This window comes from Equus quagga, chromosome 21 (assembly GCF_021613505.1).
Source record: "Equus quagga isolate Etosha38 chromosome 21, UCLA_HA_Equagga_1.0, whole genome shotgun sequence".
Lineage (NCBI taxonomy): Eukaryota > Metazoa > Chordata > Mammalia > Perissodactyla > Equidae > Equus > Equus quagga.
Genome location: NC_060287.1, coordinates 3947532 through 3965433, shown reverse-complemented (window position 1 = coordinate 3965433; position 17902 = coordinate 3947532). Strand labels below are relative to the sequence as shown.

The following is a 17902-nucleotide window of genomic DNA, read 5'->3' as shown; positions in this document are numbered from 1 at the left end:
CTCCCTGGGCTCCCAGCCCAGAACCACTTTTTTTTTTTTAAGGCATTTCGGGGCATGATGATCTATTAGAGAGCCGACTTGCTCAGGTCTTGAGTAAAAGGCTTCGCCTGTGTGCTCACAGCCTGAGACCTGCAGATTGTTTGAAGCCACAGCCCAGACGGTGGTGAGTTTTATTTTTAGCTCCCTTCAGAGTCAGGGAGCCTCACTCTAGGCCCTGGCTTCGAGAACTTTCTATTCCTGGCCTTTTTGTCTGAGAGCACTTTGCTACCCTCTCCATTTTGTTATGTGGGCTTCTCTGCTTGCTTTATTCGGAGGGCCAGTTTGTGTGTCTGTTGTTGTTTTCTTTATATTTTTAGTATTACTATGTGTTTGCAGTAAATGTGTTGAGTCAAAATATGAACCCCTGCAGCCTCTCACCTGGAAACCCTGGCATATCTGAATCAGTTTTTCCTGATGGGCTGCATATTTGTGGGTAAAATATAAAATGTGACCCAAACAAGTAACTGCATATTGAACTATATAGGCATTTGCAGGAAAAACATTTTTGAAAACTTTGCAGTTGGATATTGAAAGGAAAGTTTATTTCTGCCAGATGGGAAGTATAATTTCTATTTAAAGGAATATGAAAGAGATAGCCTTTCAAAATAATAGGATTTGTAACCGGGAGGTTTGTAGGGGGACCCCCAGGTAGAGGGAAACTTGAGAGCAGAGGCCCAGGAGTGGGCAAGTTTGCAGGTGTCTGTTGACTGGGTATATTTATCTGAGAAAGGCAAAATCAGCGTGGATGGGCAGAGCAGGCTATATTTGTGAATGTCGAAATACATGCTACTTTTCTGGGCCCACCTACCCTGTTACTAAGAATGTTGGTCCCTTTGCTGAAGCTAATGCTGGACCTTTTAGTCTCCTACTGCATGTCACTGCCCATCCATGGCCTAACTCCCCATTCAAAGTTTCCAAAATGGTTTTCTAGCCTCATTACATTCCTTTTTAATTGCTTTCTATTCCCAGCTCTGATTTAAGAATTTTATGCTGCATTATCATCCACTCGTTTTCCTGTTGCTTTGTGATTATCACCTACATATTTTATATCTGTATGTTTAATCTCCTCCAAATAAATTAGAAGCTCTTAAAAATCAGTCAAGGCACTTAACGACTTCTTTGGAACTTCCTCCATACATATTCAATGTTTCAAACAAGTGTTTTAATTAATAATTTATTTATTTGGAAGAAACATATATCCGAAAAAGGAATCCACATTCTAGGTGTTCTCTTTATTGTTGTTTTTCTCAATTTGTCTCAATTCCTCTGTGCCTTCTTTCACCAGGACTCTCCTACTCTCTCTCTGCCTGAACGTATAAATATGTCTATGTACACACACACACACACACACACACACACGAACACATTTATAGTCTGAATAGTAAATCAAGAGGCAGCCATTTCTAAGAGGGCTATTGTATAACTTTTCATATAATCAAACTATAAATTTCATTTTTTTTTTAGGTAAAGACAGCATCTTAGAAAGTTAGAAAAGTAAGAGGTCCTTAAAATCATCAATGTGGTACTTTGATATATGTATAAAGGGTAATAACTATGTCTAAGACAGTGTTTGTGTCTATGTGCTGTCAATCACCTTCCTTCTTTTATTAGTCTCAGGTAGAAGATAAACAATAAGACTGACAGCTTTGTGTCCTTTGCTGTGCTGCGTCACCGTCACAGACAAGACAGTATATGTCATCACTCAAGTCTGTCACATTTGGTGTATCCTTCTTGTTGGTGTGTCCTTCTGTTTTCTTCATAATCCTCAGAAATAACTACACAAACCACCTATTGATTATATATCATTATATTATGAAAATATTTCCCAATAATATGATGTCCTCTACTGCAGGTGAGAGTGTTTATGCTGCTGCCAAAGCCCCCGGAAACAGACAAGCTGAGTGTTTAAAAACATTTCCTCAGTGAAAGAGTAAATACAACAAGATATGTGCATTTTCTTTTGCAAAATAAGGAGAACTGTAGTGAATTTCTACACCTGTGTAACATGGAAGTTAAAAATAGTGAATTTTAATATTTTTAACATACAAACTTTTTCTTTTCTTTTCTGGAACTTCATCTACTTCCACATTGTCTATTTCCACATTTTAAACGGGATTTTGTGGTATGTCTATTGCTAAAAAGCAATATAAATAAATTAAACAGCTCTACAAGTAGTTAATAATCAATTTCAATAACCATATAATAAGGTACCAAAAACATGATTTGCTGTTTATTTGCCATTATGTTTTTAAACTAGATATATTGTAACTTAGCTAATGGAAATGAGAAAATTCAGAAAAGTGAAAAGAAGCAGGAAAAAAATCATCCCAAAGACTCCATTAGGTATTTTTTCTTCTTTATCATAAAATCGATACCATACTGAACACTTAATTTTTTATCCTTCTATCTTCAATCAGGATTATATCATTTCCCTGTGTTAAAAGTCTTCATGCTTATATTATGAAGTCTTTTCAGTATTCCATCCAAAAGTTTGTTTCTTAATATTGGATATTGTTTATTTATACTTTTTCATTATTATAGATAATGTTATGATGACTATTTTTTGTGCATAAGTCTTGGTTAAAATTGGAATAACTTCCCCTAGACTGGAGAGACCATGTCAATGCTCTCCTATAATTGACAGCCTGTTCTCCTCATTTTCTTCCTTTCTGCAGTAAAATATTTTCAAACGGTTTTCTTAAGAAAAGGAAATAGATGGTATTTTTCTGAGACCTTGCATTTCCAAGAATTTTATTCTGTTGCAATATCATGTGGAAGATAAATTGGTTGGTTACAAAATTTTTGCCTTATAACCTTTCATCCTCAGAGTTGTGATGAAATTGCTCCTTGCATTTCAGGGATTTAATAGCTTTTAGAATGAAAACACAGATTAATTTTAGCAATAGAATTCATTCTAATGTGTCTTTACTTACAGTTGTCAAAGTATTATTTTTCTCAGTAATTTCTATGTGCATGTGTATATATATACAAAAACGCAAAATATATACACACACACACACAGACTCCAGATGTAGTGTCTCTTGTTGCCTGTACTCTCCCTTTTCTCTCAAGTTGATTATCTACATCGTAGTCTCCATTTTTCACTACATTTATGTGGCTTTGACTGCTTTCTTTACTTTGCACTTTAATTCCTTTGTATTTTTAATCTATCTTCATCTCCATTTTTTTATTGTATCCTGCTTTCATGATATTTCAGATTATTTTTCTTATGTATCTTTCTGCCCTTTTTAAATAATGTTTGTATCTTCTTGTAGCCTACCAGGGTTCTAAACATCTGTTTAATGATTTTTCTGGTTCCTGTAGCAAATCCCAAAGTAATTATTTGGGATTATGTCCCTTTCTTTTGATCAATAGTATTTTTATAGGACCCATAATGTTTTTTATTTAACTCATTTTTGTTAGTTACAATAACCCTATCTATCTTCATTAACAAATAAACTTGCAAATTTCAGGATTTAAAGGCAATAGAATTTTAATAGTCTCTGACATAGTGTTCAGTGCAAACATTTTTAGCGTCTGTGGCATTCCACTCTGCAGGGGTCCGGGGAGTCAGAATGCCTGAGTTTTGTGGCGTTGTCATGCCTGGAGCCTGGGAAGCCTCCACCTCAAAACAGGAGAAGGAGGAAGAGAAACTGGAGTAGCTCTCTCTTCTTAAACACCTGAGCAATGAAGTGACGTAGGTCACTTGACCTACATCCCATTGGCTAAATTTAGTCACATGGCTTTGCTCCAAAGTGAATGGTTGCTGAGACAAGTCGCGCTTCACTGGGCAACTACCTCCCAGATTTAAATATTGAATGGAGAGAGCAGTTTTTTTTTTTTTTTTTAGAAAGCTAGTCATCTTAGCCTCATTCATCCTTTCATAGAGAGAGATCTACCCAGATCTAATGCATGACGACATTCAATATTTGAAGATTACTTTCAATTCCATTCTTATCTACAAGTGGATGGTAGATCAATATGTTAGCTCCTAGCACAATCCGCAGTTTCTAGCTTGTTTAATCACAAGTGGCCCTGTAGATCTCAGATGGCATCTCAATTGTCCTAATTTCCCTGAGGTCTCAGATATTCCTAAGAAAGAAGAGTTGAGTCCCACTGTAGTCCTCGTGGTGCATGGCTACCAAAGCTCCCGCTGTGTCAACCTTCTGCCTACATTGTATTTGTGAATTCTGAACGTCCTCGAATACAATATACCACTGCCACTTCCAGATCCAATTTGGGTGGCAGATTATTGCTTTTATTTGGCTAACTAGTTATGATAACATAAGATCTCTGGGGCTCAGTGGGAACAGAATTCTGGTTGTTTTGAAAAGCAGCAATTATTAAGTATTTGAAGGCATTTTTTTTTTTTCTTGGTCCGGTAAAGAAATCCAAGAAAGTATTTGCATAGTAGGGCTGTTCTAAGTGTGTTGCAGAATGTTCAAAGAAACTACAGTTTTGTAGTGGATAACTTCTAACACGTATTTTTTCCTATTATCTCCTGCTATTTTATACACACTTCCCTTTCATGCAGTCCTCACATTATCAGAGAGCCAGGATCTTTTCCACAGTGTAGGCTGGTTGTCGGGCTGCCTCAGTCTCCAAGGCCAAGTCAAGCTCAAAGCCTGTAAGTGCAGATCTCAGAGCTTCGTATGAAAGCTGTGGAGTCAGCAAGTACAGGAAGGAGCCTTTGAAACGGTCCATATCACACTATGGTTTTCTCTCCTGAGAATTAGCAACAGTAGTGTGTTCAGTGCTTTCTCCCTGGGTTTCAGAAGGCACTGCTACAGTAGATCTCATTTCAACCTAGCTACAAAGTAGGAATTCAATGTTACTGCTGAACCATTATACTTAATGCAATAAAACACAATGTGCTCTTTTATTAGAGATTTCACATGATATGGCTAATTTGATATATATTTCTTCACATCTTTTCAGTAAATTGTGGAATACTACTTGTGTGAATTAGTGAAATAAAAGTCCTTTCTATACTCACTCCTAAAAGCCTTTTATCAAATTAGCTTTCATCAGTCACTCCTCATGCATCCTAGGCTTCTCAGCGTCACTCATTTAGTTGTACATTGAATTTTTGTCCTATCTTATTTTAAATTGCCCCTTTTATTTATTTAGTTATACAATTATTTATATATACAACATATATACATACAAGTATATTTATATAAATGTGTGAACCTATATGCAATATAAATAATTGTATAGATACTATTTATATATAATACTATATATATAGTATGATATACACCTAAAATTTTCTGAAATTTTATATTTCCGTTGTAGTGAGATAGTAAGATATGTTGCCTCTTCTTTTTTACAGCCACTGAATTTGTCTGCTTTTTGCTAAACTCTGTTATAAAACTCAAAATTTGAGTGCCATACATTTTTGCACATTGACAGACTCCTAAAAGCATATAATTTGAGCTCACACTTTTTAAAAACCAATTTATATAACTAGGATAAAGAAAAACTAAACTACATGATATAAAGAAAGAAAATTCAAACAGTATAGGAAATACTTTAATTTAAACTTAGAAAGTAGGCTGTTCACCCTTCAAATTCCACATAGTATGTTGTGATTTGGTTTGTTTTTGCTGAGATTTATTACGTTCCCACTGAATGTTTGATTTATGCAAGAAGATATTTTAGAGACAACGTTCATGATCAATGTTAATTCGCTGATTTTTCAGGCATAGTATTTACTTTTTGGAAGATTCACACACAACTCCTCCCAACAAGAAAGGGAAAAATAGTAAGAAGAGGAGAAATTGAGGGAAGGAAGCAAGATCGAGATTAAGTTGTTAAACTTTCAGTCACAAATATGTATTGGCAATGAAAAATATCAGACACGTTGCATAGAAATATAGGGACTATTATTAGTGAAATCTACATTATATTGATGCCTTTTACAGCTGTGCCTGAATTTAAAAAATATAAAAATGCTATTCTTAAATGTATTAACAGGTCCCTAGATTTTCAAACTTTGTGTACTGTAGAATTTATTTCACCTACTAATTAGGTTATCCCCTAAATTAAGGCAGAACTGTGAAAATTTAATCTAATTTCAGGCTGTAGGAGATGAGATTTGCAATTATTATTAGAAATGTACACAACATAGTCTTGGGTTGTTTTCTTCTTCTCTGCTACAAACGCCAATTCAATGCTTTCTCAGGGTGTGGGGCCATGGAGAGATACAGGGTCACAAAGACTGAAGGATGGTTTATCTATCTAATGAAGGCAGATGTTTTTCACTCCCAGTGTACCTTTGTTTACGCATTTCCATAGTAGCATGACATGTAATCTTCTTGTCTGTTTGATATAAATGCTCGATGAGAGTTATACCACATGGCTGCATATGGTGGTTTTATGGTGGCATGTAAAAAAGGAATTTCATATTTCTATGAGACCAATATACTGTAGATTGTTGGAAAGAATTAAAGCTTACAGAAACTGTTTAGTTCAAATACCACGTCATTTTCTTGTTCTATGAATCCAGGCAAATTGTGAGCTGTATCAAATTGTGAACTGTATCAAATGCTGAAAGAATTTTTTCTCAAGGAAAATAAGAAATAATATGACAAACACCTCAGGAAATATTGTTTTGAGAAGCAAACAAAATATTCACAAACCTTTGTTTGTGGGAGATGAGGAAGAAAAGTTTTACCATATAAGCTCTTTGAAAATGTACATCAGAATTTTATAGTTATTACATTTTGATGATTACTTATTGATAATCCTCCCTCATGAAACTGCCCATATTAAACGTTGAACAGACACGTGTAAAAGCAAGTGAGTGGTGTCTGGTTAGGATGAGGCTTCTAGTAGATGTGATCTTTATTCTCCAAACTAGAATGTAGTTGTATATACAGCAGCATTTGAGTATTAGGTATAATTAATAAATCATAATTGAAATTTTACATTTAGAAGTGATTTAAACTTTGAGGTGTAAAGAAAATTCTCAAGACTAAAGTTCCTAAAATTGGACTTTCTTACTTTTTTTGCAAGACATGTTTTATTGGTATGTTACTACTATGAATGGTATATTTACTGGAGTTTTTTTCAAGTCCAGAGTATATCAGGTCAGCAGATGGTTGAATCTTTTGGCATTTTAGGTCTGAATTTTATAAACTAACCTGCTGTGTTCTTATGCCATCTGACAAATGGCATATTCTTTTCTCTCTAATCCATTTTTTGAAGAGATAGATACACAATTAATAAGAATCAAATGTCTCTTAATTTTTATCCAGGCAAGATGACATTGGGGAAAGAGGATCATCTTATGTAAGATATTTTATATACTGCAGTTTTGTATGTACACACACACATTTGGTCACGCACTACTATTTTTCTAACTCGTTTAAAATGGATTTTGTCAGGTAGGCTGTCACTGTAGACTAGTCATGGGTATGTGCTTCCTCATGACTTCATGCCTTGCTCTCCCTAAATTCTTGATTTTGCAATGTTTGATGAGAATAGTTAAACATGGGAGAAGAGAAACCATTGTGAGAGGATGTATACTAATTTTCTAAAGAAAGAATTTTGGAACACACTTGATTATCTGAGCAGTTCTTGTTGAATCATTAACTTGTAAACGACAATATTTTCAGCATAAAAGTCAGTCGAATTAGAGCTATATATTAAACACAACATGTAATTCACATAAGATGATTTTAAAATATGGATCAATAATACTATTAATAAAATTAAGGTATAACATTATTTGAAAACATCTTAAAAATCTACTGAAGTTTTTTTAATAGATGAAAGCATGCATAGAATATAATAGACCGTTGACTTAGTGATTCCTGATCACTGAAATCAAGAACTATTTATGATGGAATAAATTTATGAATTGAATTTATGATTGAAAGTAAGAAGTGTTACTCCTAAGCAAAGTTCAAAGGTAGATTCCTGAAGTCATTACAAGGGACTTCAAACGTCACTGAGGACATACTCTCCTGCAGTCTGGGAAAGACATTTAAACATTCCTGGCAGGAGACCAGGTAGCTCCTACTTGAGCAACGTTTTTGACAGAGCTCACTGTTTCCTGAGCTTACTCAACACAATTGTGAAGAGTTCAACAAACACAAAGATAGTCTCTGAATTAAACACAAATAAATTTCTTACTAGCTTCTAACATTTAATAGATTTGAGCAGAATAAATATGATCTCCCATTCATGTGCCATTAACACTTCCTCTACTTTCAATGTTCTCCTTTCCAGTGAAAACATTCCCAGGGTTAAATATATATATATATATATATCATATATGGTTTACAAGCTTGGGATTACTTTTATTCTTTCTCAAAATGTACTATGCAGATTGTCAGAGAGATGAAATTAATGTGTCCTGATAAGACATGAATGAGGTGTGTGTGTGGTAGCAGCAGCATTTTCCTTTTCCAACATTTGTCTTAGTGAAAGTTTGAAATTTTATTTGGAATTCTCAAATGAGGATTTCATATTTTACAAGATTCTATAATTCTATAAAGAAATTGTAGAACTTTCTTCATAATTAAAGCTATACTAGTTTATTTAAGAAGATGTATAGAATCTTCTTTCAAATTGACATTAACATTAAAATGAATGAATATTGCATATTCATGTGAAAAATTTACACATATATGTACACAATTAATGCACACTTATAATTGATATAAACCATGCTCAATATTTTTTATGCCAAAAATTTAATTTAGTAGATAATGAACAATAATTCATCTCCTGTTTTCTAAAACTAGGGTCATGCTAGTAGCTTAGAGGATGACACAGTCAGTAGAAAATAACGATAGTGTTACTTCCATAGACATTTCTTCTTTGCTGAATCAAAGGCAGTGTTGAAGAGAACATATTCATGAAGAATAGATTCATAATTATTTTTCACAATTTAGTAACAGAATTTTTTTGTATCAAAACACACCAAAATGATGACTCTGCTAGTGAAAGTAAATTGTCTACTGTTTTCCAGCATTCCTGGAAATCTATATTAATTTTTATATAGAAGCATTAGTGCATACAGATATAGCGCTACAAATAAGCCTACTGTGCAAGGCAGATGCTGCCAGCTGCTCACCAATATCTCCCCAGCTTGTGCGTACAGCTCGACTGCCTTTGCCAGCCTCCCCTGAAATATGGCCATGTGCCTGAACACGGAGTGGAAGCTGAAGTGTGTATGCTTCAGTATGTCTCCGCCATTACGATTTCTTACTCATGCTTCCCCAGTCTCACTTTCTCTCAGAAGACTTTTACAGTCACAAGTTGAAGATGGAGCTGTGTCCCTGATGCTTCTATAATGTACACTGCCCTTGAGCAGTCCTTTACTATTACACGTTAAAGAAGTTTCCTGTACTTTAAGCCACTGAAATGCAACCCTACATCCCAAAGCAAATCCATATTGTAAAATCCGTGGCTATAATAATATCTAGGTGGTTAGCTAGAGATATAAAGAAGACAAGTTTATTTGCTTTGGCTTTACAAAGTTCTTTCTGATGTATGGCATTGTTGAAGTTGGAGTAAGATAAGACTACTTAACTATCTTTAAGAGAAGGAGTAAATTTTCAATGTCTGAATCCACAGATTTAGAAGATTTACAGGTATAGGGCACTATAAAGTATAGGATGGCAACTCAACTGTCAAATTTTTAAAATTTCAGTTACATAATTCAAATTCTGTTAAAATGTAGAAAGAGATTTAGAATGGAGTCTTAGAAAAATGTTTTGCTTGAATTGTGAAAGTATTATATTTTATTAATTAATTTATTTATTAGAGATTGGCACCTGAGTTAACAACTGTTGCCAATCTTTTTTTTTTTTCCTGCGCTTTTCTCCCCAAATGCCCCCAGTCCATAGTTGTATATTTTAGTTTTGGATCCTTCTAGTTGTGGCATGTGGGACGCCGCCTTAACATGGCCAAGGAATGGTGCCATGTCCGCACCCAGGATCAGAACCCAGGGCTGCTGAAGTAGAGCACGAGAACTTAACAACTCGGCCATGGGGTCGGTCCCTATATTTTATTTTTTAATTTTGATCTCTATTAATGATATTTTGACTGTATATAAGTGGGAAAAAAATCTAAATATTTAGAACTTAAAATCAAAAGCTGCAAACTTCTAAGTCAAATTTTATAAAATAAAAATTTATCAGGTGCAAGAAATCTATTAGAACATAAAATTTGCAACCTCATTCTCATGGTCACATGTCATTTTTTCGGGATCATCCTCTCCTTACTTACCTTACTCTATGTGATGATTCACCAGGTACACCTGCCATTTTGTTTTCTCATTTGTGTTTTCACTTGTTTATTCACTCACTTATCCAATAGAGAGAATGGTAATTATATTCAGAGCACTATGCTAATCACTGTGGGCAGTAGGAAGCAGACTCATCCATGGCCAGATGCTCTAGGAGATGCCATCTAAGACGACAAAAGGTACATATCAACATATAAATAATAGCCCATATAATATTCACTTTGAATCTCTCATTGGCTCTACAAATGATGATTGAGCTTCATGTGTATTCCTGCCCTGGAAGCCTAAAAGAAGACGTGAATGTGGTTGGAGGTGGACAGCATGGGAGAATTTACCAAGAAAGCGATATTTTGATTAGCTTGAATGATAAGTACGACCTGGAGACACACGGATGGAATGTATGCCTTCAGGTAAAGAGGCATGGATTACTTGAACACATACGTGAACAAACACTCATGTGTTTCTATATTATTAGGCATTTTGAGGAGGAATGGGGAAATAGTCTAGAAAACTAAGCACATTTCAGATCTTTAGGAGGTTACGTTACACGACAAACAGTTTCAGTGCTATCTTATAGACGTGATAGTAGGTTAGGGATAGAGGTATATTTTGTAAGTGGTCTAAGTTCAGGGCTTTAGGAATTTAATAGAGAAAAGAGTAGAGGAGTTTTCTTCAGGACAGATCACGAGGAGGACACCCTGAGGAAGAAGGGAAGCCTTATCAAAGACAAGAAGATTGGAAAACAACTATCAGTTTACATTCATCCCTCAAACGCATTAATAAATTTTCCATACCCAAGTGTATTAATTTTTAGTAAATTTTAGGGATGGTAACATTTCACTTGTTTAAATGTTTCATAATAACAGATTACAAATAAGGAATGAGAGTAATGACCTTTTGTTTTCATACACTTGAAGTAAGAAAAGCCGGGGTTTAAAAATTGAAATTCTACCACTGGAAAAACTTCTTTCAAAGAGTGACACAGTTTCCAGATTTATTGCTTGGATTCTGTTTGCATTTCTAGTCTAAAACTCCATTTACTATGGTTTCAGTAAAAATTCAGTCCAGGCTGGAACTTGGTAGACTAAATATCAGCTCTGGAGCAATGGTTGTTTTTTTACCAATTTTCCAGAAGATTGATTTAGATTGTTTGATGTTGTATTATTGTAAAGGAACAAAACAGAAAAGCATTTACTATCTTGATATTTTATTCTGTGTGTGTTAACTCCTTTCTTTCTAGCAATCCAAAGTACTATTACAAATAACACATACTGGTTATAATCAGTATATGATTATACTATTAACAAATGAAGTATTTGGGCTATTAACAAATAAAATAACACTTTTATAATGAGAATAAGTGCTACATTTCCTTCTCTATCTTATCTGTTTTACAATGTCTAGAGGCATGTTTGACCTCATACTTGTCAATATACCAATTGTAAGTTCTGACGAGTTAAGCCTTGAATCTGTGACCCATTTGAAGCTCTATTAGAGCTTGACTTATTTTTCCTTTCTGATTTATGAGAATACAGATTTAATTAGTAGAAAATTCATTGTGGTATACCAAAACAAAGTTCATTTCCCTGAAGCTTTAACTTTTAGTCCTAGTTCTTGCCGTTGGGGATAGTAGAGATTTCAGCCGAAAAAACAGGGGCTAGCAGATTGCGTGAGTCAATTTGGTTAGTTGTCAGTTCTAGAGAAAGCAGTAGGGGCAAAGCAGAGTAGGCAGTAAGCGCAGGTCTAGGCGGCCGTGTGCAGAGAGCAGGTCTGTTGCAGAAGCTGGGAAACAAAACAGAGTGCTGGTCTAGGCAACCTTCAAACAAGGTCAGAATCAGGGGAAGGAGTCTATTTGCAGGCAGCAGGCAGCACAATAAAACTTGACACTGATTCAAAGGCCATGGGCAGTGATCTTAGATGCAGGTTTCCCATGGAAAGAACTTGGTTTATTGTACTCGCACATCTGGATTCCCTAGAGGAATCAAGTGGGGACAACTGGGTAGTAGGGACTTGAGCTAAGAACAAAGAGAAGGAAGGATGACATGTCTATGGTTTTTGAAATCCCATCACCTCAATGATGTTAAATTTACTTTACAAAATGGAACTTATTGGTTGGATAACAAATGTGTTATAAAAAGGTGTAAATGTATACAATGATTGTTTTGGCTAAAGTCCTATGGGTGTAAGATGGTGTACTTTCAGAAACAACGTTGAGAATTTAAGTAGCCAAGATGACACTTGAGATGACATCTACCATCTTGATGTAGGTTTTTCCTTTAGTACTGTCTATAAAATATAGTGAATTATAATGATAAAATCATTTAGTCTATAATGTTCGCTTAATAGGTGAAATTTTCTAAAATGATGTTAATATGTAAAATTATAGATTATATGCACAAGATTGATGATCCACCTATTAAATTTAATTCAATAAATTATTAACAGGCATCCATATGTACCAAAATATGTGCAAGGCCTTGTGGGAAATACACAGAGATCTAATTCTGATTTGGAGAAGTTTTAGGTCAAATAGGTGAACTAAGAAAAATTGCGAAAGCCATGAAGTTATTTGCTGCCTTTTAATAATCTCTTAAAAGTGATTACATAATGAAATATGCTTTTTATTATTTAAGCACGCTAATGTGTGACATGAATTATTATGCACTGGAAACCAATTTAAAGATACTCGAAAATGTTTCTGGCAAGAAGTATGTGATCACTTTTATAAATATCATAACATGTAAGGCAGGAAAACTATTAAATGCAAGTATGCCCAAATTGCTATCAGGTTCTTAAATCAATAACATCAGGTAAATTCAGTAGTGCTAATGTTATTAAGTTAATTTAGTTTAAAACTACGTAATTAATATACAACATATTAACTATGCAGGTAACTTTTGGTAGAAATGAGTATAAAATGTGACTCAATCCTCCAATAATTGTCTTAGGAATTTTTCTTTTACTTAGCATGAATCCCAAATATGCATCTGTATGATAGATGAACTATTTAGAACCAATGGTATATTGGGAAAATAATGTTTATCCAGAGTGAAGTACGATTTAATAGATTCCGACTCAATAAGGTCAGTGCTCCTTATTTGCAGCTGGTATTAAATGCTCCAGAGCTCAGAGTTCTGAATCATTAAATCCCCTCACCTGGGTGGCAGGCCCCTAAGAGCTGGTGAGGCAGGACCCAGAGCAGCCTACTTAACCCATTAGCTCACCTGTAATCTCTGGGATGGGTCAGCAATTGCCTTTCATTCTTTGTTACACATACTCATTTCTTCTCTTCAATTATTCCTAGGGTAATATTTAAAATCTTTCTGTTTTTCAATGAAATGTTTCAGTTTTTATTTTTTCAAAAGATATTTAGATAACGGTGAACATTCTGTGTTCTCAAAGGAAAGCAACTTTTATTTTAAGATTGAATTCACTTCAACTGACAATATCACAATTCTTTATTCAGGTTCACTATCTATCTGAGGCTTACTATGTAGAAAACTTAAATAATACAGATCGTCTCTGATTAGCTGCTATCTTTTGTGTTCATTTGGAAACCGCACGGTAACATGACAATAGCTTCAGAGATCATTCATTCAGGATTTCAAATCATTTTCCAATGAACTATCACTTTGTTAAAAATTCTCATAGCATGATGTTTCCAGCTCTTTTATGCTCAACAGGGTCTAAACGGGACACTTTCTTTCTTCTTTTTTTGACTTCTCTCCCATGGGGGAGCCTGTGGAGATATATTGAAGAGGACTTCCTAGTTCAGTTCTTTTTCACTCCGCTCTTATCATCTGCAGACAGAGTTTGGCTCTCCGTCTCAGTTCAATAGCCCTTCACTGAATACCTCCCGTGTGGATAGTGATGGAGCAGGGTGCTGAGATGAGCAAGACAAGGATGCTGCTCGCAGGGAACCCACTGAGTCATATTATCCCTCTTTGGACTATTACAGTTTTTCCTTTATTTTTTCATATTTGAAATGCTATGATAGAGAGAACCACAGATGTCATCATAAGTATTTTAAACTTGAAAAGATAAATGCTGTGGATGCAAGATTTGTTTAAAATGCTCAGTCCAGTGAGAATCTCCTTAGGCAGCTCTTTTGTTTTGGCAAATGAATTATGGAAAAAATTTACACAAAAAATAATCACTTTATTAATTGTGTCAGTTCCCTGGTTCTTGGGAAAATTTTTCAGGTTTTGAATATATTCATATATTTCAGTTCTCTAAACCATGTTTCTTATACTTTCACTCAGTTATGATCGCCACTTAACACTCTGCAGACTGAGGCACACAACATTTAAGTTACTTGCTAGGTTCATATGGGTAATCAATAACAGTGCTTACATTAAAATGCAGACATTCTGCTTTTCAGAGCCTACTTTTTAGTCAAGGGTGATAGTGATAATAAAACAACCCAAAATATCACGTGATTTGGTAAGCTGAGTCAACCGAGACATTTCAGGCACTAAAACATTAAGGTTCACATCAGGATTCCAAACCTAAGATATTTTAATAATATCTTTGTAGATTTATTTTAAAGCCCTTTACATACTACATGATATCATTTACTTCACATCATAATCCAAAGATGGGAATAAATCAGGAATTATTATCCACAGGAAACCTGAACTCAGGTAAGTGCCAAGAGTAGGTCTTTTGATTCCAAAGTCAATACTTTCAGCTTTACTCCATGCAAATGATTTAAATATGAAAGTTGTGCATCTGTATGTATTGAGCAATTCAGTTTGACTTCAATGATATCATATAGTTTCCACAAAAAAATATGACAAAAAGAGAGGTAGATTCCTTTTGCCAAGATTCATGAAAATTGTTAAGTTCTGTCTCTCTGTCAGTGGGCCCTGTGTTAGAGGAAATGAAATTGAACACAGTGGGTGAGGAACATGTTTACTCATACAGTATCATGGCAGAAACCTGAGGTTTTCCCTTTTGGTGCCTTCTTTTTTTAAAATCCAAGAAATGCGTGATAAATATTTTTTTAAATAAATCACAGCTTTGAAAAGTGGTTGATATAGCACGAGGTCCTATTGGGGAAATAACAAATCTCTGTCCCACTGTTTTCCTCTAGCAACTGAACAAGGCATATATATCAGGGCATGCAGGAGATAGAGGATGAAATAGGCATTTAAAAAAAATGTCTGCTGTTTCCTAATGGAGTCACAGACACAATTTCTTATATTCAATAAAAATCAGTTTCACAAATACCTGCAAGTTAACAAACAAAGTAGTGGAGGGACTGGAATCATTAACCTGTTATTTGAATGTGTGGGAAGATGATTTTTTAAAATATATCTTAAATCATGAAAATTTGGAATTTTCCTGAATATTATATATTTTATAATTGCCTGCTCTCTCTCACAAAGCAAATAGGGAAGGTGCAGGTAATTTAAGAATATATGGCACTTGGGATCCCCCTCTTGTTCTGTGACAAATGTGTACATGAATTTTAAGCTTTGATATCTTAGTCATTTCTCTACTCCCTCAAATGTGCAGAGCATTTTTTAAATGAGATTTGTTGTAGATTCATACCCTGTTGTAAGAAATAATTCAGAGAGATCTCATATACTTTTCACCCAAATAACATCTTGCAAAGATACCACCACTAAAAAATTGATGTTGATATAGTCACCAATCTTGTTTGGGTTTCGCCAGTTTTACACGTGCTTATTTGTGTGTGTGTGTGTGTGTTTAGTTCTACACAATTTTATTGCATGTGTAGGTTCATGTATCCATCACTACAGTAAAGATACAAAACAGTTTCCTCACCACAAGGATCCCTTGTGCTGTCCTTTTATAACCGTACTCATGTCCCTCCCAATCTCCTCCTATTTATAGAGTTTTTGAGTATCACTTTGTATATTTTATAAGTAGTTGTTCTGGGTATTGAAATATACATGTGTGGCTTATCTTAGTCTACTAGTAGGAGTGTTTTATCTCTTTGAGCAAAGTATGGAAACCTCACTTCCATTATGTCTTTTTGCCCTGCCCAATTCTTACTTGTCTTGGATATTCCTTCTGTATACATTGAAAACTGCATCAGTTGATAGTACAATTTTTGTTTCAGCCATCATATAATTGAGAATACTCAGGAGAAGAAGGGTAGTCTGTATTGTATTTACCCATATTTTTGTTCTTTCAGTTGTTCTTTCTTCCTTCTTGATGATCCAGGAATCCTTCTTTTCTGTTTGAAGAAACTTGCTTTAGCTTTTCTTTAAGACAGATCTGCTAGAGACAAATGTTCTTAGTTTTCCTTCTTCTAAGAATATATTTATTTCCCCTTGATGCCTGAAGGTTAATTTCACTAGATGACAATTCATTCTTGACAATTCTTCTCTTTCAGCACTTGAAAAATGGGCTACTCCCTCTGGCCTCCATGATAACAAATAAGAAATCTATTGTCATTTGAATTGGTGTTCTCTTGTAGGCACTATGTCTTTATCTCTGGCTGCTTCAAGACTGTTTTTTTTTTGTCTTTGAATTTCAGAAGCTTAGTTTTGATGTGTCTTGATATGAACTTCTTCGGGTTTATCCTCTTTGAGATTTGCTCGTCTTCTTGATTCTGTACATTTATTTATTTTGCCAAATTTGCAATATTTTCAACCATTATTTCTTCAAATACTCCATCACCTCCACTCTCTCTCTTCTTCAGAACTCATATGGTACCAATGTTGGATATTTTGTTACTGTCCCACAGGTCCCTGAGGCTCTGTTTTTGTTTTTTACAATCTATTTTCTCTCTGTTGTTCAGATTGGGTGAATGCTATTTCTCTGTCCTTAAGTTCACTGATTCTGTCCTCTGTCATCTCCACTGTACTGTTGAGCCTATCCAGTGAGTTTTTACTTTGGTTACTGTGTTTATTATTTCTATAATTTCCATTGTGGTTCTTTTTTATGACTTCTTTTTCTTTGCTGAGATTTTCTATTTTATATTTGTTTCAAAATAATTTCTAATTGCTTGTTAAAGTATTTTTATGATGGCTTCTTTAAATTCTTTGTCAGATAAGTCCAATATCCATTTCAACTCAGTGTTGGCATCTGTTGGTTATTTTTTCTCATTCAAGTTATGATATTCCTCATATTTGGTGTGACTTGTGATTCTTTTTATTATATCCTGGACATTTTAGCTATTCTGTTAGGAGACCCTGGATCCTATTTAAATCTTCTATTCTGGGAGGGAGTCATCCTGTTTGGGTTTAGTGCTTGCTTCCTAGCTTACATTTGCAGGCCTGGTTCCACCAAAAGTTTAATTTTCAGAGCCTTTATGGTGCTTTTGGTCAGCGTGAGTTGTCTAGTTTCACTGAGGGTTACACTGATGTCTACTGGCACCACCTAAGGGATAGAGGAACTTCATTAGGCCAGGCTTCCTGGTGGCTCTAGGTGGGATAAGAGGTTCTCTAGCTCAAGGGAAGATCACTTCCAGGCCTGGGTGCTTATAGAGGGCTCAGCCTGCTGCCCATGTTGCCCAGTAGACCAGTGTCTCTAGTAGAGAAGAGGAGTCTCCAGCCCCATGGGAAAGAGATTGCTTTCCGTGGACCCTTGTTGGCAGCGATGTTCCCACTTGACTCCCATTGC

At 35.0% G+C, this 17902-nt stretch overlaps 1 protein-coding gene across 1 annotated transcript in view; it reads left to right on the top strand.

Moving 5' to 3' along the window:
- CADM2 (cell adhesion molecule 2) overlaps positions 1 to 17902 on the top strand; it is a 228445-nt gene that overhangs the window by 55838 nt on the left and 154705 nt on the right. The window lies entirely within an intron of this gene.